Here is a 26,417-nt window from a genome sequence, read left to right on the forward strand (position 1 = left end):
GGCATCTCATCTTTCCAAGGCTTGAATTTAGGATATGGAAATGTCAAAATTTAAGAATTAAATGTGAAAGGGAAATTATCTGAAAGAAAGCCAAGAAAAACATGATTAACAATTTTATCTTTTCTTGTGTTAGATTTTATTTATATGTTCTGAGTTACTGAAAGCTTCTGAACATCAAAAAGCTTACCTTTCACTTAGCTTTCTTTAGAGCATAATGGACAAAGACCATTATGACTTCTCTGTCACCAGGCTTTGTTAAAAGAATAAAGATTGGTGGAAAGGAAATGAAGAAATCCAACTTGTTCTTCCATGTCCTTCAGAAAAGGAGACAAAAGCTAAGGTAGTCACAGAGAACAGTATAGGCTGAAGCTGTGGTCTGAGGCACTGCCAGAAAAAAGAGGTGTTGGCAGACTGGCAGGAGTGGGTGCTGCCACATGGTGACAGGACTGTGCCATCAGCTCTGATGTAAATGCTTTTTTTTCCATGTTTTTATGTACATGAGTCTTACTCAGAGGGATGGGACTGAAGTGCCTCAAGTTGTACCACTTTTTCATATCAAATTTCAAACTTAAAATTTCAAATTTCTTAAGATACCTTTTTTTTCTTTTTTATTTTCCCAAATTTCCTTCTGATTTTCCAAATTTGATGGAGGAACTTCAAACAAAACTGAATCTTCAATACTTCTTCCCACAAATCAAAACTTTTATATTTATCACTGTCATGTATTTATGGCTATTTGGATACTTTCCACTTAGTACTATTTTGGTTATTACTATTCCAATTGAAATAAATTTTGCAGATATTAAGATTTTATGAGACATTAGACAAAGTATTTATATAAATATATCTTACCTTTATTGATCACCTGCAATATTTTTTGGTTAGGAATGTATAAGAAAAATTGTATTTTGCACATTCCAGCTAGTATTTCTGGGAAAAAAAAATGGAGCTTACCAGAATGCAATATTACTGAATTATAGCGTCTTCCACTGACAAAGTTGACTGTGAGATAAATTTAGAATAGGCTACAATAATTTTCCCTTAGTATCTCAATCTTATTAAAGAAAGGTATGACTCAGAAATGCAGGTTAGACTCAGTCCCCATAACTGTGTAAAAAGTTCATAAAAAAGATAATCTAAACACTGAGAAAACCTATCCATGTAATTTCTCTTTTTATCTCAAATGCCAGCAAAACCACACACCTACATAACAGTGTAGAAAGGTGACAGAAAAATTAGAGGTCTTGTCTTAGTCTTGTGATTTAATAGGGAGTGTTTCAATTGCATTTAATAAGAGAGAGATAAGGTCTTGAGAATGTAAACAGTGAAGAGTTGTGTTAATTGCTTTTATTCTTAAAAAGCCCCAGCAGGAGCTCTTTTTTGATCCAAACTGCCTGAAGAAACATTATAGTGTGTATACATGAGCAGGGTTTCTTCTCTTCTTTTACCATTTCTTATAACCTTGCATAAACTACTGGCTTATATTTCTACATTTAAAGCTGTATTATTTGCAGAACAATTAAAATGAGACTGCAGTTTCTCTGCAGTAAACACTGCACAATCAATACTATACTTTTACTTATTGCATACACTAAGAAGTACAAGAAAAAAATATGTTTAAAATAAAAGCATTTTAAAAGAGAAATCACTTCAGAGGACATGAAACTGTGTTTGGATTTGTAGGTTATCACAGGGAAACTATTATAAAAAGTGTTATAATTAAAAAACTGCTTTCTAAAATTAATTACTTGTAAAAAACCCATTGTATTGGAAACTGAGATTTGCATAACGACTCCATGGAAAGCATTTGATCTTCTAAACCCAAACTATAATACCACTTTGTTTTACTTTGAGGGAAATGCAGAGTTGGGTGCAGTTGGATGTTCCCATTGCACTGCTGCTCCAAAGTGTCTCTTGGCAGTTCTTCCATATGGCACCTTGGTTCTCGCTATTAAACTGTAGGAGCATTCTCTAGACAAGGAGGAAGGGGTAAAATAAGAAAATTTACTAGAATATATTTTTTTTCTTTTGAAGTTGGGCAAGAGCTGAGCACACAAGGATCCTATGTGTGTGCTATTTTGCCGGGAAGCTGCTCACCCACCATGGTGGCAGCCACAGCAGCACATGCACCTTGAGGGGCTGTGGTGCTTTTGGGCTTCCAACTTTTCTGAAATTCACCTCATCCTGCAGAGGTGAACCACCCCGTGGGAAAAGTTACCTTACTCCCACATAGGAGTGGGATTGCGGCTTCCTACAAAATGTGAAAACTGGAGAGTGTAAACATGACCTGTTCACCGTTTGCAATAACGAAGCAGCTTGCTTTCAGGACCATGGCTGAGTCAGGATCTGGTGACAGGATCTCATCAGACAGGGAGGATGGAAGCTGGCGCTCCTTGTGCTCCCAAGCAGTGTGGGAGCTGATCCTGGGCCACGAGCTCCTGGCACACTGGAGACCCCCCAACAGCAGGTGTTGGCTCATGCCAATGTATGAGTCTGTCCCAGAGGGCAGGTGCTCCTCGGTCTTGAGAACTGACTACAGTTGGTCAGTCATGCAGCCCCTCTTCCCTCCTCTATGTCAGAATTTTATCGACCTCCTGTCATTGGTACTGCTCTTCCTTCAAATAGGAGCTCAGGCTCATTAGTGGGGCAGCTTGTTCTGCTTCTGCCCTGGCTGTGGCTGCTTTTTGAGGAAGTTACAAGCTATTGATGAGATAGGTCTCATGAAGATTTATTCCTTGTCAAAAATAGAGGTCATTAATACACTTTCCAATTAAATTCCTTTTCTCCTCTTTGAAAGGCTTCTTGCCAACTTCCAGTATCATATTTAGTTAAGTAATCTGTGAGAATTTGTTATATTATTTACACTGGCATACATTATATTACTTTCACACAAATTTGGCTAATCATCTTTTGCTGGGATTTTCCACTGTGTTACAAGACATGGAGAACTGTGTGCTGGCTTAGAGCGAGGGTCTCAGGCTTTCCAAAACAGAGCCTGTCACTACAATCACCCTGAAAGGACAAGAGTTGATTATTTTTCTCTGAGGCAATAGCTCATTACATGATGATGAAGTCTAAAAGGTAGATGAATATAATTTGAGCTTTTATCTGGAGCTTTTGGGAACCTTAGTGGTCCCTCCTGCCTCTGAACCCTAACATTTGGTTCATTTTCAAAGTACCTCACCCTGATCAATCCAAAACACTGCTTCAATTTCTTCATTTGTGAAATGAGACTAACAGCTGCATTGCCAGCCTCAAAAACTGAAATATGATGAACAGCTTTCTGGACCATTACTAGTTTGTTTTCAATGTTCAGGGGTTTTGTGGGGACTCTTGTAGGTTTGGTTTTGTTTTCTTTTTAAATTGCTGTGTAAATTTTTGATGCCACTAAATATTATAGACATATTTTGTGCTTCTTGCTGTAGTTAGAACCTTCCTTGGAAATAAGAAATCAAGACTGGATATTTTAATATATTCACATTTACTAGTAAGGTGCTGAAAAAAAAATCCAGCAATTAGAGGAAGAAGATAGTTTACAAAATTATCTGAGGACTAGTATGCAAGAATCAAATTAATCTTTATTTACAGCCAAAATTTCAAGGTGCCAATCATGATAGTTTTAGTTCGACTTCCAAAGAATCTAAATTATACCATTTACATATAATATGGGTATACTTATTTAAGTGGCTTTAATATTTTAGGTATCCTAGAATCAAGTGAAAAGTAAAGTTCTCCTAAGCGTGCAGAGATTACTGTGGCAGGAGACATTCGACTGGTTTCAATAACGAGATTCTTTTACCTTCAGCAGAGTTTTCAGATTGATTCTGGTTTGAGATCTGGCCCAAAATGAAGAGGACTCATCCTGAATTAATCTGCTCTTTCAGATATTCTGATTCTGAGATCTTCACTTCCCCAGTGAAGGTCAGGTCAGTAGGAGGTAAAACCCTGTCATGATTAATATTCCCCACATCTGTCTGGAGCAGAATGCCTAGTGCAGAAAGCCAGCTGACCAGAGGGCATTGTTAAAGAAGGTGATGCATTCCTATAGCTAAAAGCACAAAGACTCTAGTGAGCAAACTTTTCTTTTGTAAGGAGTAAGGTACAGGTCTCAGTCTGGCAAATTCGTATCATCTCACCTTATTCAAAGATAGAGGGCAATTAGTTTGAAGTAGGGTTTTTGTTCAGTCACAATGAGATGTTGCTTTGTTTCAACACTGAAAAAAAAAAAAAAAAAAGCACAACATGAGTTTGCTAAGTAAAATCATTAAAATTTATGGGGTTTTTTTTGGGTCCCTAGAAAATCTTTAGAATGGTAAGATTTTAGCATTGGGAGGTAATACCGCTAGTAGTTTCACAGTAATGTTAGAAAAATTACCTGCAAAAATGATCTTCTATATATATATGGCTTATTAAAAAAGCTGCATAGGAGTAAGTATAAGTTTGCACATTTTATTTGTGATTCAATACCACAGAAAATATTCTGCAGCAACCCTGGATATGGCAATACTCGACAGTGCAAATAAAGTATCACTGTTTTTTTCTGGTGAAGGCTGCCTTAATGTCCCTGTACACGCCGAGTACTCCCCTACTGTGAACACCTCATGACGTGTTGAGAAACAAGTCAGCAAGTCACCTATCAGATGTTTCCTTTGAACTTCTTCAGTGAAGTTTTTTATGAGAAATAAAAGAATAATTCTCAGTTTTTCATTTAGTGAAGAAAATGTTAAGTATTTTAGATACACTATAAAAGGCTCTAAACAGATACAGAATTCAAAGGTGAACTTTTTTTAGTATTAATTTTTCTAATTTACTTTTTCCAGTGTTCCTATTTCATAGGCTAACCAGATTATTATCTAGATCAAAATGTCAGAGTTCCTAAAGAGTAGAGAGTTTCTAGTTTACATGAATGGCAGTTATTCTGCATTTAAAAATCTGTTATAAAGGGAAATCTGACCTATGATGTCTGGAGAGTAGCTGAACTGTAGCTCACTTGCTGATTTTTTTCTTCTTTGTCTAAGTGGGGGAAAGTTTAAGTCTGCTACAGAGAATGAAGCACTTTTGTAGGAAAGAATATATACTGAAAATTAATGTTTTCCCAACTAAAGTCACTGCTGTTAAGGTCACTGCATAAAACACATGAGTAACATTTTGATTTGTTCTCCTGAAATCTCAAAACAGAAGTTGTTATGTTTTGAGAACAAGAACAGAGCTCATCTCTGGTGTAAGAGAGTGCTTTACACACTGGAGGTTGGTGACAGCAGGCTGTTATGGGTTTCCTAAAGAGTAATGGTTTGTGTTACCAATAGACCAAGGGAGGGTAGGACCAGTACTTACAGTGCTCCATCACTGACAAATCTTGTGCATTAAATGTCATCAGTGACAGCCCTCACTCCTCCATAGCCTCCTGCACTACCAGCAGGAAAAGACAAAGAAAGAGCTTTAGCCTCAACTCATTTAAGTCATGAAGGACAGGAGCTTGATCGCCTCCCTGGAATCTCTGAGTACAAAGTAGAATGCAACGTAAATTATAGGACTCAAGATACCAATAAACATCAGTTGTGACTATACTGAGCAAATGGTCTTTAATTAAATACATGGAAAACCAAAATGTGTATTTAAAAATGTTCCTCTGAGCTCCTGTTTCTTCACATTCCAATTGTTTGAGAGGCTGCTGCTGGAGGAGTCGTCCCCATTTAATGTTCACTATAAAGAAAACAAAACAAAAAAAAAAGACGCATCATTGAAATTCAGTAAATAGTTATTTAAAGGTTGACCAAAGCTGTAAGAAAATAACTTTTATTTCTTTAATGGTTGGGCATATATTAATGACTTCAGTCATGTTAAGAGTCATTTGGAAATGTAAAGCACCAGCAATAATTCCAGGAAATACTTCTAGTTGTAATTGTATATCCTCTCTATAATGATGCTGTTAACCTGAGATTTCAGCCCCTAAGCTTACCAGAGCTATTTATATGTTTACTTACCCCAAGGTACTAGCTGTGAAAATCCTTGAAAAAGCACCATCATTAGCACCCAATTAAAGAGAAAACTTCTGCTAATAAAGCAGGAGTTGCTTTTTAATGCTATGAAAAAGAAAAAAAATATTTAATGACTGTATTTCTGGAAACCTTTTGATGTTCATGATAATTAGTTCAGCCCGACTACTAAATTAAGGGCAGTTAAAGTATTAAACAGACATTTGAAGGCTGCTATATTCAGAGAAGACCTTTTGCAATCCTTTGGTAGTGAATGGCATCTTATCCAATATACAGATTTAGTCAAAGAATGTCAGCAGGGGAAAACCAACTCAAGGATTCTGTTTGGGTTTTTAGAGGCTTTGTGTAAATCTTAGATGAGGAAAATAAGTGAAAATATTTGAAAAGGCAGCTGTATAGCTGCAGAAAATTACAGTTCCTGAATCTGCAGAAAGTTACATTCTATATTCAAAATCATTGATATTATCAATGCATTCCACTGAAAAATCCATAGTATACCAGTCTTGAATATATTCAATGACAGTTTATGACATATTTCTACTACAATACATTTCTGAACCTAGTATTGTGCAAAGACCTCTCTCAGCTAAGTGACTTCAAGTGTCTGGTGCTAGTTTCAGAGGGTTAACAAATACACATTTTTGAATAGTCTAGATAAGCTTTTGATCTTCTCTCAGAGCAGTTCAAAGGGACAAAATACCTCATTTTCCAGGTACCTAACAGTTTGCTGTGGCAGAAGTGATCTGATGGAATACAAAGAAAGGGGTATGGTTCTTTCCAGTCCCTGGATGGTCTTACAATCCAGAGGATGGTCTGGTACCAAATGGTGCAAATTAGGCTAAAATTGCTTTACATTGTATTAACTTTTTCATGTCTCCGTGGCAGCATTGCTCAAGGAGGCTCGCAGAGATCTAAAGCCATCCTGGGCCTGCCTTCTTCAGTGAAGGTCAGGAGCTACTTTGGCCATCTGTTGTACACCTAACTCACCTTTCACCTGATATACCTATACACAACAGATGTAAGTATAAAAAATGAGGCATTATTTTTAGTATATGAAAAGATGATAAAAATTGAGGATTTTCTTCTGGTTCATTAAGAGGACATTGCTGTCCCTTATCTGTGTAAATTACCAACAGTCAGCAACTATTTTGTATTTTGTCTCTCCTCTCCTCTCCTCTCCTCTCCTCTCCTCTCCTCTCCTCTCCTCTCCTCTCCTCTCCTCTCCTCTCCTCTCCTCTCCTCTCCTCTCCTCTCCTCTCCTCTCCTCTCCTCTCCTCTCCTCTCCTCTCCTCTCCTCTCCTCTCCTCTCCTCTCCTCTCCTCTCCTCTCCTCTCCTCTCCTCTCCTCTCCTCTCCTCTCCTCTCCTCTCCTCTCCTCTCCTCTCCTCTCCTCTCCTCTCCTCTCCTCTCCTCTCCTCTCCTCTCCTCTCCTCTCCTCTCCTCTCCTCTCCTCTCCTCTCCTCTCCTCTCCTCTCCTCTCCTCTCCTCTCCTCTCCTCTCCTCTCCTCTCCTCTCCTCTCCTCTCCTCTCCTCTCCTCTCCTCTCCTCTCCTCTCCTCTCCTCTCCTCTCCTCTCCTCTCCTTTAAATGTATTTCCATTATTATTTTTTTCTTGTAACTTTTTTTGTCTTTGACTTATTATGTTAATTCATAATGGGAACATCTGAAGAGAAACATTTACTGAGCTCAGAGCTGCTGAAGAATGCATTGATATGCATGAACTCATTAAAAAATACATCTTAACCCCTACAGACCAGATCCTTCAGGATCTACACAATATAGCTCCTAAAAACATATATATATGTGTCCCTACAGTATAAAATGGTGTAAATGCCATCACTACTGCAAGCCATTCAGCTATACAGCAAGGAAAGCTGCAAGAGTTTTGATTGTACATTTGTCGGAATACACCAGGGTGTATTTTTGGTCTAAAAAATACACTGAGCTAAAACACACTGCTGACCTTGTAGCGAACTAAAGAGATTAAAGAAATCAAAATGTAAAAAATACAACACTTCATGTAATAAGTATATCTCTCCGGTCATGGACAAAATGACAAAAACATCCAAAGATGCTTAAAGTCAAGAAAATTCTGCTCAGCTGCGTTCGTGCATAACCGTGAGCCAAGGCAGCTACTGCTCTGCCAGTCCGGCACACAGCGAGCAGCAAAGCCCGGCTGAGGCTGCTCTGTCACACGCCCAAGTCAAGAGCTGGGGTAACGCATTTAGCCTGTCTTGAAGTGTCTCTGTGTTCAGATCTATGGGCCAGCAAATGGCCATCCTGCCCCTCAGGCCTCCCGCGGCGGGTGCCGGGGCCCGGGCGGGCCTGCGGGGCTGCTCCGTGAGGGGCCCTGCCCGTCCCAGCCCGCCCACCGCCGGGCACGGCCGCGTGGTGAAAATGTGTTCAAGGGTGGGCAAAGAAATGCCACAAAGGCAGAGGAAGAGGGAAAAAGGTGTAAGAAACGGCCTTGCAGACAGCAAGGTCAGACAAGAAGCTGTAGAATGATGTACCGCAGGTGCTCGATCAGATACTCCTCTGGAGAGACCGCGCTGGAGGTGGTTTATCCTGCAGGACTGCGGCCCATGGAATAACCCACTCTGGAGCAAGGATCATCAGAGAGGAGCTGTTCTGTACTGATCAGTCCCCATTCCCCATTCTCTCGTGCTGCTCTAGGGCTTGGGTGTGGTTTTAATCATTGTTTCTCACTCGCAAATCTATTTCAATTGTCAATACATTAACTTTGTTTTCTCCAAGGTAGGTCTATTTTCCCCATGACAGTCACTGGTAAGTGACCTCCCTGTATTCATCTCGTCCTACGAGCATTCTCATGCTATTCCTCCGCATCCTGCCCCTGAGGAGGGGCAGCAAGAGAGCACTGAGAGGGCAGCTGGGTGGGCACGAGCAGCAGATGGACCAGGTCAGCCCACCGCAAAAACACGGCAGGAGCTGCCAAGTGCTGCAGATGCAGGAGCGGCAGATTCACACATATGCTTCTCTCAGGGCTGCCTGCTGTCTGCCACACAGAGGAATGTTTCTGTGATTGTGCTTCTGTGTGACTAAAGAGACAGCTGTTATGTAAGTCAGTGCTGAATTAGAGATCTCGTGTCCTGTGGGGCAGTGCTGTGTTGACAAACATACTATGCTTGGATAGGCATTACATGAAATCAACACTCTGGTGGAGCACAAGCCTGGGAAGTAGTCCTGTACTTGATGTGCTAGATTAGCTTCCTGACATAGAATAATGTTGCAAATTATACTGCCTTTTTTGAATGGGGTTGATGAGTCCTGAAACTGAAGCACAGAAGTTTACATAATATCCAGAAATTGATCAAAATTTTACAAATAAATCTCAAGGACAGAATCAGACTGACTGAACACAAAGTGGAGACAAAAAAATGAGACTTAGATTTCCACTCTATGATAAAGTAATACCTAATATAAGCAGCAGTATACTACTGCACATCACAGTAATCAATTCTGCAGTTAGTTTTGAAGAGAAGGGGTCCCTACACATTTCTGCAGTGTTTGCTACAGTCCTGCATACACAACTCAGAAGTGATTTCATCTACACTGTCAAAGCAGTTGATTTAGCTGTCAAAAATTCCTGCTTACATTAATGGGATATGCTGCTTGTCTGTGGATAACCCTTCATAAGTAGCTAAAGCTTTTTAGGTATTTATCAGGATAACTTACTGAATTTTCTTCAGATACAGATTTTTAAGATATTTTCCAATCATTAGCATCTCAGTGATATTTTTCCAGATGGAATTCAACAAAATTCTCGTGTGTTCTGACATCCTTATTTGGGAACATATTCCTCAGGGTCCCTAGAAATTAATTGTATAAATAAATAAATATACACAACATCTAAATATTAATACAAGATTGCAAAATTGCATCCATGCTATTGATATAGGTTCAACTTTTCTTCTGTTCAGGTTACAAAAGCTATTAGCCATACTGCTAGAGAAGAGTATGTCCCTTGTCTTTTTAAGAGCCCAACTGCACTGAGAATGCAGAGACATTTGGCTTAGGTAAGACTTAGTTGACAGTGAGGAAGAGAGGATCCTGGAACCCAGAAGGAGAGAAGTATAGCTGCATTATTCTGTAGCTCAGTTATGCAAAGGGAGATGGGTATCAATTAGTCAGATGAAGCACTGACCAGAAGTTGTTTTACTGCTTCCAGACCTGGGCTGTTTTATTTCCATGTCCCCTCACTGCAATATGGCAGTCACTGCAAAACCAGTTGGGTTCTGATATGCTGTGGAGTCTTGCATATTTCAAAGTAGTCAAGGTCATATGTGTAGTCCAGAACTGGAAGAAATGCAGTTGCACATGTGTATTAATAAAGAGTGAAGTCTTTTTCTAAATTGTAACTGATTATTAGGTTGTGCTTGAGATCTTCCCCTCTGTTGTTCAATTATGCTGAAAATGTTAATATTAATTACCAAACATTTGTATTAAATATAAGACTCCCTTATCTGAATCTGTTTTGGTTTGGTTTTTCTTTTCTCTTTTTTGTTTTTTTTTTGTTATGAAATCGTTGACATGGTGTTAATAACACCAAGGCTGTGGGTTTGATATTCATATGGACCATTCACCTAAGAGTTGAACTTGATCCTTGTGAGTCCCTTCCAACTCAGAATATTCTGTGCTTGTGTGATCTTAGTAACAAATCCACAGTACATTGCTAATGTCTATTGGAATTGTGAAATAGAAAGAAGAAAAATGTAGCATAAGCATTGGTGAATGTATTTCAGTTAAAAAATGTAAAAAATAAATCCTTGAAGTGCATGTTCAGAACACAAGATTGTGTAGAAAATTTAGGCAGGAGATTGCAGAAACTGAATGAATCACCATATGGAAAAGAAATGAAGAATGTAGGAAGACCTTTAAATTGGAATTGCAAAGGCAAAAAAGAAAATAGAGATGATATAAAAAGGATGAAAATAAGTAGAAATGACAAAACATAGAAATGGAAGAAGAGATAAAAAGCATAATTGGATTTGGCAAAATGAGCAGGAATGGTGAGAGAGAACATGGACAATGGCAATAGAAAGAAAATTGGTGAGGAATAAATTGGTTTTATTTGATGATAAGTCTGTTTATTAATTTCTGGCTCCTTTTGGTAGATTGTTATGTGTTGGGCTGTATTGAAATAGCTTAGCTGACTGAATATTCAGCAGAGTCATACACTGGGATTTCATCCTGATAGCTGATAGAAGCTGCATGTGTGTAACAAACAAGGTGATCAGCTAATCACAAATTATATCAGCTAATCACAAATTTAATTCAGTTAAGAACATGGGATATATTGGATTGTTTTCCTGGCATTCATCCTATGTTTCATGAACTTTTTATGCACAGGAATTCCCCTCATGAATTCCAGTCATGAAGGTATTAAGAACTATTTTAGGCTTAGTCAAAATCTCTCTCTTTATGTCAAGGAGACTTGTATTCACTAAGACCTAATAGCTAAAAACATTTACACTTTTGATTACTCCTTTAAAACATAACAATATTGGAAACCCTTTTATGTTTAATATATTTTTAGTAAAAAAAAGATGTTAGAAAGCAGAGACAGCAGAATATGAAGCCTTTCCTATTTCACCCATCTTAAATGGTGGCTCTGGGTATGGCAGTGACTGTCATAGGACAGCTTCTTCGTTTGCTGTGCCAGGCAGGATGTAGTTTCAGATGAGAATGTAAGAGGAAATTTTATGAATCAGCATTAACAAAACTCAGCCCAATTTTAAATATCTGCTTCTCAGTTCTGAAGCAGCATCTGAGTATATAGGTAAAGAATCATCTTCCTTTTCCCTGTCTGATATGAGTAAATTGCTAAGCATATTTTAGAAGAATAAAATAAATGAGATTTTAATGTACATTAATAATTCTGAGCAAGCCTGCAGAAATCCAGATGCCCTTATTGCTCTAAGCAAGTTTTGAAGGCCAAACTAGGCTACCTGTCTCCTCATTAAACAGTTATTTTCCTGATCCTTTGGAAAGAACTATCACTTTATGTGATTTCACTTCAGCATAGTCAGAGAGGAATGACTCTCATCACAATTTTGTATGAGCAGGGTCCTGAAATTGCACTACCTGAATGGACTAAGCAGAGGGATGATGTGACATGCACACACATGAATGCCTTCCCCTGATGCCAAAGAAATCTGTCATGTGGATGTTTCACGTTGTAGGTCTGCCCTCAATACAGGACTTGATATTTCTGGCTGTTCTGAAACAGTCTCTGTAATGACCTTCTGTTATTTTCATGTTTCTTGCATTGAATTTGTTCACTCTGGAGGCTTAAGATTCTTCAGATCTTATATTTGCATTGTACAGATGCTCTGTACATATTTTTCAATACTTTTACATCTGCAAACCTTCTCTTATAAGGATAGTGTGACTTGTCATTTTGTCATTAATAGTTCCTCCTCTCATACTCAGAGAAATATATTTTTGAACTATAAGCCTATTGCACAAATACAATATAAAGACTCTACATGGAACAAAAACAAAAATTGAATAAGAAAAACTCAAGTTAAAGCTTTTAAACCCTCAAATCAAAAATGTTGCTCTTAGAAAAACAGAACTGGCTACCTACCTACCTCTTTATTTAGAGAAACAAAAGCTTTGGATACTTCTATAGTTAAGTGTAGTTAAGTGTAGTTTATTATTTCACCTTTCTTCTACCTGTGAAATTGCTGGGGATCCACCATACAAATGTTCTCATGGGCAAGGTTTAGTAATTTTGAGGAGTGTCTAGGCAGACAATAGGAATGAATCCTGACAGTTATTTGCTTTTTGAGGCACTCTAAGCTCTAGCAGCGCAAATTGATATGATTTTCCTAGAGGACTAAGATCCAAGGTACCTTTAAATGGGATTTGAAATCCTGCTGGTTAATCAGATTTCTCTACCGTCTTAATGGACTGTTTGCAGTGAATAAAAAAGGTCCCTGAATAATAGAGGGATGAAAAATTATCAGTCCCCATGATCATATGTGTATTTCTTACTGTATTGTACATTTTGAAAGCAATATACACCTGTTAAATTGGTATGTTAGTTTTGCTACATAATTTTGTTTTCATTTAATGAGTGGACCACAGAGAGACAGTTGGGGAGATAAGGAATGCAGCAGGGAGGAGGAGCTCTCCCTGCACACAAGGGAGAGAGTGTGTTGCAGTAAAGGTGACTAGTCTATGAAGGTTTGGACAGATTTGCTGGAGCAGGCAGCAGGGCTCAGACAGCATTAATGAGATTGTTTATTAGTACCGGATGAACAATTCTGCAACTCACTTGACAAACACCAAGCAAAAAGCACCACAGGGGAGTGTCCCACTGCCTTAAGCAACTCCATGATCTGTGGAACAAAATAATCACTGAAGAAAAACAATCTATTTTCCATCTATTGAGTTTTCTCTAACATATGAAAGTGCTTCTATCAGAATTTAAAATCTAGGCTAATCCTGCATGAGGTCAGGAGCTTTGCTTAAAAATCAGAAGTCTGTTGTTAAAACAGCACCACAAACCTGAAATGTGACTGACTTAATAAGCTCTATATGCTGTACTGCAGCTATTTAATTTCTGGGTTTTTAAAGTTCTTTGTTTTTGATTCTTAAATTCAAAAGTGTTACCTTAGCTACTGCATAGAATCAGATTTTCTTTCTACTGAAAACTGCTATATTTTCCACAACTGTCTGCTTTTCCTGCATGCCACAGTGTTTGAATCTGTCTGAAATGGATGCTTGTCAGGTAACTTCATGAGAGCCTTTTTTTTTTTTTCCTTTTGAATACATTCCCTCAGGGTCTGCCTGAACTAAGCTTTGTCTGTAGCAAATATGCTTTTAGGTATATGTGTACACACACATTTCTATTTACATGAAAATTGTGTATGCATAAGTATGTTCACATATACATCATCTTTCCATCCTTCCATCCATTTATCCATCCACACATCCATCCATCCATTCACTCATCCAGTTTAAAAGCAATTTCTTATAGGATAGGATAAACAAAATTTCAGGGTTTTCATCTTTAACTTTTTTCGTCAGTGATCCAAGATCATCAGAAAAGTAAATGTGAAAGGCTGATTCTACTTCTTTATTAGGTAAGTTTAGGAAAAGTGACTAAACTGAAAGGAATTGGTCACACTATGTCATTTATATTTTGAATTATTGCCAAGAGTGGTTGCTAAAATGATTCTATGATTTCTCAGGTCATTTGTACTCAAAACTGACCCTTAGTGTTATAATGGAAGGTATACCACAGTGTTATAATTGAAGGTATACCATTTTGAGGGGATGTGTCATTACCATATTCCTTTTCTTGTACTATGCTTTCTCTCTTGTGATAACCAGATGCTTTCCTGTTTATCTTGACTCCATCAGTATGAGCTGTCATTGTGATGTTGATATGTTAAATACTGAGTATATTCTTCTTTTTCCTCTAGATTACCTGCTCCTTTCCTTCATCAAGACCGTGAACAATTCTCTTTTAACTCAGAAGAAAAGTTACCACACATATCTGTACTCATACACTGTTGTCCTTCTACAACCTTGAAACGGACATTCTTGAATCCTCATTTGATTGCAGTTTTATGGGTTTGGATTTAAAGTGTTTAGTACACCACAATTTTCATTGCTCTCTAAGGTTTAACTTCCCTGACTCTCACAGGTATTGCAGAAATGAAGCATCTTTCTGTTCAGCAGGAGAACCGTCATGATTGCTAACAAGCAAACTGTATCTAGAAGGAATTTCATCCTTGCAGTTAGACCTTTCAGTTAGTAGGAATGGATTGGCAATACCATTTGTGCTGGTACATGGAAGCCATCCATCTATTTGAAAACTTTTGCTTATGTGGCTAAACATAAAGCTGTACCACGTACTAAATGCAGAAAGATGAAACATCTGCTTAAATAACCTCCTTGTTATTTTTTAGGAATGGTAAAATTATATCTACCTTGGTAGAGCTGAGGAAGAAGGAGTCCCTGTCACCACAAACAAACTTAAAATTTTACTTAGCCTAAAAATAAATTTCTGCCTCCACGTGCAAGGGATGTCTCATTTTTACTCATATGGATATTTTGACTATAGAGAAGTAAAACTTAAAATTACAATAAATAGCAGTTATTATTTTATGCAAATTCTAGTTTAAATGCTTTCAATTTAATGGTTTTTGCAAGGTCTTATATGTATTGAAATCCCCACAGATATTTGTTGACTATTTAAAGCCATAGGCCTCATCATTAGGATGGTAGTGAGATTCTGGATGGAGCAGGTCACCAAGGGATGTTGAGGCTGCCCCAACCCTGACAGTGTTCAAGGCCAGGATGAGGCCTTGGGCAACCTGGAGAGTTGTCCCTGCCCATGAAGGGGGTTGAGACTGGGTGATCTTTATAGGCTCTTCCAACCCTTAACATTCTAGAACTATGATTCTGTGATTTATTGAACAGCTGTTAGATGTGGCCATCTCAGACAGACAACCATATGGGCTGTCAAGGCCCATAGCTGTCAGCCAGGTAACTGTATTGTGTCAGTTCAGCAGCACTCTGCAGGCATAGCTAATTCAGGATATGATGGGTAAGGACTGAATGTTGTGACTATGTCCTGATAAGGATTTGTAGTGATTACAAAGCAACCACTGCGTGTTGTTAATGAGCAGCAATCTAGTCAAGCCTTGTTTTGAAATTTGAAACTAGCCTGGCTTATCAGTCTCTTAAATACTTCTATCACAGTGATTTCTAATTTTCTGACTGGTGTGTATATATACATATATATACACATCCTCCTGTATTTTCAGTTGTAATGCCAGCATCAGGCAGTCATTGAGAGTGTGACAGAGAATTTTACCTTTAATCATATATTCTCAGGTTTCACCTACCTAGCTCTCTGCACTTTGGCTGTTTAGTCTTTGCAAGGCATTTGTGGTACACCATAGTCAGCAAGAGAGAAAGGCACCATCAGACCTCACTCATTCCAGCTCTCCTGGACATCTAACTCGGATTTGGAGTCACCTCTCTGGGGTATCTACAACTCTCATCTGATTATAGAGAAAGGTTATGTGAATTTCTTGGGTCTGGAACTGACTACCAGTCACTGCTGCACTGTTTCCCATCCCTGGAGGCTGATTCTTCTAGGTACTTACATTTTCTTTTAATTCAGGCCCAAGTTGTCTAACCACAACACAATCAACACAGATTTTTCAAAGTTATGCACCAGCCACCTGTATCAAGAGGAACATTAATTTATTTCAGTGGACTTTTTGCTGGGAGTTTTGAATGTAAGCTTACACATCAGTGGTGAGGAGAAAGCTCAGTCCATTATCTAGTGTGCCTCCAGCTAGGCAGCTGTACTTATTTTATTGAACCAAGTTCATAGATTCATAGATCATAAAAGCCAGAAGGAACCATTGTGATCATTTGCTGTGACCTCCTGCATAACACAGTCCATTGGAGATTTTGGAATTAATTCCTATATGAACTAAAATGTTCCATTTAGAAAAATAGCCAATCTTGAAAGTGTTTCCAGAGATAAGTCTGTCATAATCAGTAGCAAATTATTTTAATGTTTTATTAGTCTATAGTGCTTTACAGTTGATCCGAATTTGGCTTACTTCATCTAGATCATTTGATCTCATTACAGAATTACCTGCTGCACCGATGAATCTGATATTATGAAGTGCCTGTTTGTCATGTGGATATGGAGACTTAAGGCATGCAATAACCCAACCTTCCCTTTATTAAGGAACACTGAATGAATTAGCTACTGGAGGACATGTGTTGTAAGAGGTATTTTCTGATCAACAGAACTTGTATAAACATTTTCTACACTATGAACACTCTTCTAATAATGCAGGCCTTGGAGCTGGACAAGACAATATCCCCGTAGGTGTTGTACCACTGCCAAGTACAGAAATACAGATATCTTATCTATTCCAAATAAATATCCTGTTTAGTGAAACAGGATTTATGTGACTGGTTTTGATCTTGCTGTTGCATTTGAAGGTTGAATTAGCTATTAGCTGAACACGTTTCTTAATACCTATGTCTTCAGATAAAAAAAAAAAAAGAGACAAATTCTTCTGTTTTTTAAGCATTGGCTACATTTGGATCTACAAAAAGCATTAAAAAGTACTTGAAGCCATACTGAATGCCTGCACTGCTGCTCTTTTTAGCATGTGATCTACCGTTACTGTTAGTGACCTGTCCTTATTGTTTGCCTTTTATACACTTTTATGCCTTCTAGAAATAAAGTACCTTATTTTATGTCCTCTCTAAGTCCTTACCTCTCTGCAATTACAAATATATCATGCAGCATATATTAAAACACTAGCTGCTGTCCACTCCTGAGCAAATAATGATATTTATTTTACCTTCTCTGTCTGGGGGATTGAATCTTTAGTGAACTCAGTTACCAGTCTCCTAGAGTTCCTAATAGAATTGAGGTAATTATTTCCAAGACTATTTCTGAACATGCAAATCACATTTTTCCCTCTGAAAAAGTTTCTCTTTCATTCTCTCTGATACCTACAGAAAGAACCAAGGGAATCAAACAACTAGCCGCTGAGGTGGATTCCAGAGGTGGGAGCTGCCCATGCCCATTTGTGAAATTATCAGTCAGTTTTAATCCTTTATGTTTCATATTCTTTTTCTGTTCCTTTTTTTTGTAAGCCAAATGTGTTGTCAAAGGCCTTAGAGTAGTCTAAGAACACATTGATCTGTTGCAATTACTTCTGTTACTTTATGAAGACTTACAATATGATCACAAAGATATTAATGAACATACAAACATCATAATACGGTTCAGCCAAAAATCAGACTGGACAGAAAAGCATGAAAACAATTATTTTTGTTCATCAGTGTTATGTAGATTGTGGAACAGAGAAATAAAATTTAGAAACTAAAGTAAAGGGAAAAAGCCAGAAAGATGATTACTTTTAGATCAAGAAGGGTATTTTAAAAGCTTCAATACAGGGCCCACTGAAACAATAAAAAAATTCATAGGAAAATATTTAATGAAGAAATGAAAGAAGACAGTTACCTAGCAATTAATATTTTCATAGGATATAAAGCAATCAAGGCCCGAGGCATTATAAGTTGTATTTCAGCTGGCACATAGTTCTACTTGATACATAAATACTTCTGCCCCAAAGAAGTCAGTACCAGGCAAGGGCAGTTGTAAGGCATTTAGCTGCAAAACTTGATACAGCAATATCTACGCTCCTGCTTTTTTTTTTTTATTTTGCTTTTTTTTTTTTTTTTTTGCTTTTTTTTTTTTTGTCCTTACCTGTTAGGTTAGGATTGCATAGAATATCTAATGCATAAGCATAAAATGAAAACAGTGACATATGTATTTATTTGGCTGTGATCACACCTAGGAGGCACATCAATATGATTTCTATTTAAGCAAAGTGTTAATTAAAATATCTTTTACCTTTTGGACTGTCTTGGTTTGAGACAATTTAAGAAAGTCAACACTCCCAGATGAGTTACCTCCACTTTTTTTAACCATCCCCTTTTCAGCAATAAGGAGAGATAAAGATGAGAAGATATAAGTTAAAACATAACAGTTTAGTAAAAAAATGGAACAACAGGCAAAAAATAAAAGTGATAAACACCAGCTACAAAGTTTCTGAATCTCACAGACTTGGAACAAAGAGAAATAAAAATGGTGAATAACCCCTCCCCCCAAGATGGTGCCCTCCATAGGCAACTGTATATGGGCAGAGAGAACGAAGAGAGAAAAGCAACATGGTCAGCGAACCTCCACAATGACAAAAACTCATTCTTCTCAAATCACAACCAACGGGGAGCAAGGACAAGACAAAAAGAAAACCTGGAGTCCAAAACCAGCCAAATGCCCCTCTAATCTCTCTGGTGGCCTGAACTGGGTCAGTAGCTGGACCCTGTGGAGGGACTTCACCTTCTCCTTAGCAAAAGCATCATGCAGCTGGCTGGGGTGACTGGGGGTCCCTGCCCTCCCACTTCAGCTGGGCACTGCTGGTAGGCTGGGGTGGCTGTATGGAGCAGGACTGTTCCATTTTCCTTGGCGTGGTGCTCTGGCTTCCTCAGCTCTCCTGGCAAGAACAAGAGGGCAAGGCAAGAGAGCTCCTGCCTAAGTGACGCTGTCCTGAAAAGAGCAGCACCCCTTTGCTGACATCATGGTTCTGTTTCTGGCTGCCAGGTCTTAAGAGGTAGTAACAATTTTGGATACAGGTAGTCATGGAATACAATAACATTTTGGGTTACCCAGGTCTGGAGTTACTCCCTTCTCATCCTCCATTTTCAGTGAATGCAGTACTTTGTTAGGCTATCATAAAGGTTAGCAGAATAGTTCAAAATCTCTTAATGTAATACAGAATGGGCCTGACTGTGCCATCAGATGCACACACCTCCCACTGTCACACCCTGGTGCTTGCTTGCATGAAGGCTGATTTTCAGGGCTGAGCAGGCAGCACAAACAAAGAGCACTAACTGATCAGATTTTGTGATAGTGCTGTGCTTTTGCAGATAGAGACAGATCCTATGTTATTTGCATTTTGAAAGATGTATTATTAATCTTTTCACACCTGGCACCTAGTTACTAATGTAGCATCTGGGCACTAGGAGGGCTAATGACCCTAAGAGGGCATTCTTGTCTAACTGTGCCACTCTGAGGTGGAGCTGTTTGGTGCTATAATACGGTGGCTCAGCCACTGCAGACATCCACCTCTCTGTTCTTTAGTCTCTAAAGGGATAGAGACTTTTAGGCAATATAAAGTGGCCACAAGCCTTAAATATTCCCCAGTTCAATGTAGAGACAATTCCTTTAGAGAAATAGTTGAGAGCAATAGAGCTGGCACAGCTTTCTTCAGTGTTTTTGATTATTTAATTAACTTTGAGACTATTTCTCTTACTGCATTTAATTATCACTACATTTTCTAGATCTTTGCAAAACCCAGTTCTCTTGCCAAGGTGATTTTTTTTTTTCATTTTAAGGGATCTGCATTTTATCTCATTGCTGATTTCGGTGCCATTTGTGTGTGTGTGATGACTGAAGTGCCATTGGGCCACTAAACACATGAGCACAATGATTCACATCTTTCATACTTTTTGAAAGAAATCCAATTTAAAAAGTAGAAACGTCTATTAATTATGCACATACAAAAAACAAACAAACAAACAAAAAACCAAAAAAAACCCAACCTAAAATTTCAAGGTGGCTGTGACAAAGAATTTTAACTTGCCACTGGGAATTTCTTTTCACCTGCAGAATAGGGTTAGAGTATTGTGACATGTATCCAGGAAAAGTATGCTTTCCTTTCCTGAAGTAAAACAGTGTGCTTTCCTGAAGCAAATTTTAAAAGTGATGAGAAAGATTATTTCTGATTTTGCAAACACAAGCAAATCTTCATGAAAATTAAGCAATCAATGAATAGAAATTTCATTATGTAGCATCTTTGCGCTCCTTAAGAAAATGTATGGTTTAAGTTAGGAATATTCAACGGTTCATAAAATACCGTAATTAAGGACTCTTCTAATATTCTTGAATTATGAATAGCTCCAGGAAAGGTGGTGCACGGGGTAGAAGGGGAATCTAAATTTGTCAATTCATTCTCAACTGAATTAGATAATAATATTATTATACGTAATTTGAATATTGCATCTTATACTTTGTTCTTTCATTCCTATGATCTAAAAGCATTTAAGAAAATATATTTAATGAAGTAAGGAAACCTGGCTGAGAATGAAATTTACAGCAGGTGTTGTAAACTCAATTTAATCCTCATTAAAAAAATCTCTAAGTGGCAATTGCCATGCATGACCATGTTTGAATGACATGGTAATGTATTAAAAAAAGACACAATGAATGAATGACTACCAACAGATAAAAATGCTAAAGTACAACATAATAATTGCCAGTGAAAAGGCAGTGTCTTCCAAATTAGTCACTTGGTGGTCCAGGGAATGAACTTCTGCATCTAGAATAGGTCAGAGTCATTTTGTGGAAGTCTGTCTTTGTTGTTAAAAGCTAATTTGCCAAACCCATAGGTCTTTCTCAGAAACAGTTTCAACTGAAGGTGATTAGAAAGGTTTCAGAGGAGACTACAAATGTTCCAAAGAGAATAAAAGCCCAAGCTCCATTTCCCATACAGTGATATGAACCCACCTTTGCCCTCTATGGGCCTTTCCTCAGATAGGAGAGACCCTGGAGCAAGAAGGGAAACAGTACCTGTTGAGATAAGGGGACAGAGAGGATTTTGCTCTTGCAAAAACTGAAGAATGGCTCCTGGCCACTCTGGATGCAGAAGCCTGAACTCTTAATCATTCACAAAAGGTCCTGCAATCTTGCACAGCTATGATCTGCCCAGATTTTCTTTTGCTTTCCCCTCAACCCATCTAAACTCTGGGGAGCTGGCCCCAGGAATTGCAAACAGTGGCATCCCCTTTAGCTCAGTAAAATTACTGCAATTTTTAAATTATGAGTAGCAGTTTATTGTGCTGTCTAATAACTGTAATAATTCTCAGCACTTCTGTATAGCTATTAATCTTCAAAGAGTATCACTAATATTAGCTAATTAATTTTCTGCTTTTCTTCTAAGACACAGTATTGCAGGCTGTGATCATTCAGACCACCCAGGTAATCATAATTTTCTTTGCATTGAAGATTATTCCAAAGACAATTTTTGTTATTTTAGCAAATGCTAATTTGATCAGATAAAAGTTAACACTAAAGTGATTAAATGATAGAATTTTTGTTTAAAAACTTCAAGAGTGGCATGCTGGTAAATCCTTATTGAAAAAGGATTCTTTCATCTAAAACTTGACTGTTAAGTACTGAAAAATAGTGTTAAAGGATTGGTTTTGACACAGCCCAGGCAGAGGAGGAATATGAGAGACTCTAACTTTTATACTATCAGAAAATTATTAAATTAAATATTCAAAGTTCAGAGCATTCTTTTGAGAATGTTTTCCACAATGATTTTCAGCAGAGCAGTAAGCAGAAATCGGTCCTTTTCATTTAAAAGAGGAAGTATAAAAAGATGCCTTTTGCAACAAATAATTTGGTCAAGATACATAATACATGAGCCACTGATCCACTGACCACCATTTACTCAATTCTTGATTATTTTTATTATTCTAGTGATTATTGCTTCTTACTTAAGGGACAGCAAGTGGTTAAACTAACAGAGTTAACTATTTTTTTCACCTCTCCTCGAAGGTACTAAGAATTAAATAATAAAAGGCATTTGAAATGAGCAACAGAGCAGATTCCTTAAATGTCTTCTGTCTCCTCTCTCCAGGGACAAGCACAACAAGGTGAATCTCATCATTATTTGTCTTTTCAAGGGCAAAGCTGTGATAGACAGGGCTTAATGTGTATCTTGGTGGAATTGGATTTGATCCTCAGGGCTGGGCCAGAAGGCTGCTTTGTTAGATTTGTTAGATTTACTCTCCTGTGTTCTCTCTCTACCACAAACAAAATTACCTCTTGGAGGCCTGCATCAGCCTCAGCATCCTGAGACTATCTCCTTTTCTTGATTTCAGTCACATCTAAATCTGTTTAAACTGTCAACATGATGATTTGTGGAGAGACAGGGATTAAGCAGAAGGGAGATTAACACAGTTGTCTGTCTTCTTTGAAATAATATACCTGCTGCCAGTAAGGGCATTCTTCAATTTACATAACTAAGCTCACGAGGAGGGCTTTACGGTTGTTATTGGGTTGCTTTTTCGCTCTCAGCAGTACAAACTCACCTGCTACCTGCACATTTAAAACCTTGACAGTCCATCTCTTCAATTCCTGTAAGACTGAGACATGTCCTCTTCTTTTCCTAGACAGAGGAAGATTTTTTGGTATTTGAGCAATATGCATTCAAATAGATTATTTAAGAGATATGTATTAAATTCTGCTGGATTAGAGATGAACTTCGAATACTCTAAAGCAAACACCTACATTCCAGTAGAGTCAAAACTCTGTGAACAATTGTTTTGAAATGGAATAATGATCTCTGCTTTTTTTTCATTTTCTGAAAGAAGTTGGCAGATTACTTATTATTCTAGTTGTCTCAGAAAAAAATGCAATATCTTCTTTAATACTTAGATAATTCTTAACAGCAGTAACTAGAATTTCTTATTCAGAATTTTGGGCTAGGCCTTATTGTGGTGGGGAACAAAGGACTGCAGAAAAGAAAAAAGAAAATTTTATCTAAAAACAGGAATTAAGGTATCTATTGTTCTCACACTTTATGCCTTTTATCTTTATTCAGTTATAAGGGATAAGCCACAGATCCTTTTCTTCTGTATATACAGGACTTTGTAAAAGAAACCTTGTTTTGAATTAGGAACTGAATTGTGAGGTAGCAGTAAGGAAGTTAAGGCAAAGCACAAATTCTAAGCCAGAAAATTGATAAATGTACTGTCACAGCCACAGAAGCTGGAAGAGCTGCATATGCAGGAGAAAAAGGAATAATTACATGGAAAAAAAGACAGTAGTCTCCTAGGTGTGAAACTTCTTTTTTTGGTACTTTATAATTTTATATGAAATCTCTCATAAAAGCTGCTTCATGATTGCCAGGTATTGTACTGTTCTATTAGGATGAGGAAGCTTATGTAGTTTTCTCCAGCCTTGCTTCTCTGGGAGTCAAAGCATTTGTGAAAAAATCTGTTGCACCAGAACTAGAAAAGTTTTTTGTGTTACAGAGCTTCAGCTTGTTGCTCAGCACACTGCACAGGAATGAAGGCAGAAGAACAGACAGAACTGTTCTTTTCATCCCCCTCTGTGTCTCACTGAAATGCTAAACAGTTCTTAACATGCTATAGGGTTGGAGGTTTTTTCAATATGAAAAAAAATAAAGTAATATGAACAACTACAAGTGATGACATAAATAAAATGTATGAATGAGTCAATCAATTTCTTAATCTATTTCCCGGGTCAAATATGTTTCTGAGGTCTAAAGAATTTACGTATTTTTCTTATTTTTTTTTTCCAGACCTTTTACTTCATAATTATCTTTTAGTGTCCTCAGCTATATCTACTAACCATGCATCAAGAAACATTATTTTCTTGAACTTCCCAGCTAAACCAAGCAGCTGTAAATCCTTCAGATTCTTAGTCAAAAACTTTCAGATAGGCAACCAAACTTTCAGGTGCTTATGAGGCTTGAACTACATCTTTCAGATTTATCCATTTTTGGTAGAAATTCCAGCAGATGCTGCTTTTCTATCTTTGTGTTAGCTCCATCTTTTAAATAGCTTCCTTGACATAATATTTTGGTTACTTGACACTTGTAAATGTCAGGATTTCTTTGAAGGAATAAAGACAAAGGCTCGGTCCTTAGGTGTGCAAAAGTCAAGACATTGAGCTGAAAGATTATCCCAGTGATGACAACGTGAGGAGGAGTAGGTAACATTATCAGTGACACACACCATTATGCAAGATCCTCAGTGGACTCCATATTCTCCAAAACCACACAAAGTTTTTGCAAGTCTTTGTACTGGTTTCACTAGCTTCTGACTAAGACCAGAACCATTTATGACTATTATTATTTTTGTTTTACCTATCAAATAGTGCTGGGCTGCTGTTAGTTGAAAAAGACTCAGATATGAAAAGAAAGGCTATGTCTTACACAGGCTTAGACCAGGTATGGTAGAGACAGATAACTTTACAAGAAAGGACACACAATGATTAACAAAGGGAGAATACCTGATGAACAGATCCTTGCAGTAAAAGAGATTTGGGCAGCTGTTTTTTCAGTACATTCTGTCTATAGTAATTGTAGCTGCTTCTGTAGGTCAGATCTTATTTTTAATTAATTGAATTGCTGAATTGGATGTTTTTAAGAAGGACAGTCTTAATTCTAGCCTTAAAATCTTTAAAGGTTTACTCCTAACTAAATAAATTGGTCAGGAAGAATAGGGCATTTCTATAAATTATCTTGGCATTCCACTTATGGGAGAAAAATTATCTGGAAATTACCTTTTATTGCCAGAGATACAAGAAGAATCAGAAGTGCCAAAGGGATGCTGAGAAAGGCTGCTGTACTATCCCTATCTAGTTTAACCCATTAGTTTGTTTACTTTCACTCTTAGACTTTTCTGAAAAAAAAATTGAAAAAAAACCTCTTGACAGAAAAAATTCATTTTTTTCCCTTTTAGTGTGTGAAATTATGTCAGCTGTTGCCTTCAAATCTATGATGTGAGAGGAATTAATATAGTTTACTTTCTGAAATGTTTGTTTTCTTTTGTGCAGGTTTAGAAATATACAGAATTTTGTTTATGCTTGCAATACCTAATCCAAAGTGGAGACAAACATTTCCTCTAAACTCATTCTGCAAATTTAATTGCTCACAATATTCTCTGTGGGAATAAAAAAAAATTGCATGAATGCCCAGCATAAAGAGGCACTGGGATTAAATACTAAACAATTCACCTTACTGTGACTTCATATCAGTGGGTTAAACATGATGAACAGTTTATATATTCACATCAATTTAAGCTGCTGGGTGTATCAGTGGAATGAATACATTTGCTGTTGTTTTTTTGGCTCATCAGTAAATCTAGTACAAAATCTCATACTATACCAGTTGGATTTATATTGCTGCAACAGATAGAGATTATTACTGATGCCAAGAAGACTGATTTTCTGCTGATTTGATTAGGACAGTAACTGTGAAAAGCTAGATATTAATATATTAGAACACTGCAGTCCCCTAGAAGCCTGCAGAAAGGAATTTTGTATTGGATTTGGAAAAAACAGATCTGTTGTTTCTGTCTCTTACTGCATCTATTAGAAAATTCATACAAATTCCTTAATCAGCCTGTTCATGTGTGCTAAGAAATGGGCTTTCCATATTAACCAGGGAAATGTCAACTCAAGGCTATGGGGGCTGGTGCTAATAAGGTTAATGAATAGCTGGCCTGAAAAGCAACAGATGGGCCTAACAGAGCGGGAGCCTTAATGGCATTTGTAATGCCTAGGGTCAACTGCAGTTTATCTTCATTTTTTTCTCATTTAAAATATTCCAACGGAATAATAAAATAAGTTTGAATTTTCCCCACAGGGAGATGAAATTTATGCAGCACTGTTTATTGAATATCAATGTGTTTGGTTATAAACAGAGGACTGCTACACCACTGCTAGAACTGTAGTTGTTGCATATTTGCATTTGCAGAGGAATTTTTCATTTAGCTCATTTAAAACAGTACTCCATTTTTATCAATTGCTGCTGCAGAACTTTTTTTTTTTTTAATTTGTTTTTTTTTTGGCTGTTTTTTTTCTGAAGACAGCTAACATAGAAGGTCAATTTATGGCTGTATATTGCAGCTAGATACATGAACATTATGCTACATTTGCAAAGAGGAATTGTAAGGGTAGAGTTTGAATGCCCATGTTGTGGTCTCCCCTAAGATGACAGAATTCATGCTCATTATAATAGAAT

General features: G+C 37.5%; 1 long non-coding RNA gene across 3 annotated transcripts; it reads right to left on the reverse strand.

Moving 5' to 3' along the window:
- Positions 1 to 1,437: 1,437 nt before the first annotated feature.
- Positions 1,438 to 8,880, reverse strand: LOC128788342 (uncharacterized). Of its 3 annotated transcripts, none has more exons than XR_008431040.1 (4): positions 8,505 to 8,880; positions 5,985 to 6,083; positions 4,137 to 4,214; positions 1,438 to 1,971 (listed from the first exon to the last, which is right to left on the reverse strand). It is a non-coding gene; the product is annotated as an uncharacterized LOC128788342 (long non-coding RNA). The 3 variants fall into 3 exon arrangements; XR_008431038.1 differs by lacking the exon at positions 1,438 to 1,971 and adding an exon at positions 3,596 to 4,048; XR_008431039.1 differs by lacking the exon at positions 1,438 to 1,971 and adding an exon at positions 3,596 to 4,048 and having other exon boundaries at positions 7,958 to 8,880.
- Between the last annotated feature and the right edge of the window lie 17,537 nt (positions 8,881 to 26,417).

Source organism: Vidua chalybeata, chromosome 5 (assembly GCF_026979565.1).
Source record: "Vidua chalybeata isolate OUT-0048 chromosome 5, bVidCha1 merged haplotype, whole genome shotgun sequence".
NCBI lineage: Eukaryota > Metazoa > Chordata > Aves > Passeriformes > Viduidae > Vidua > Vidua chalybeata.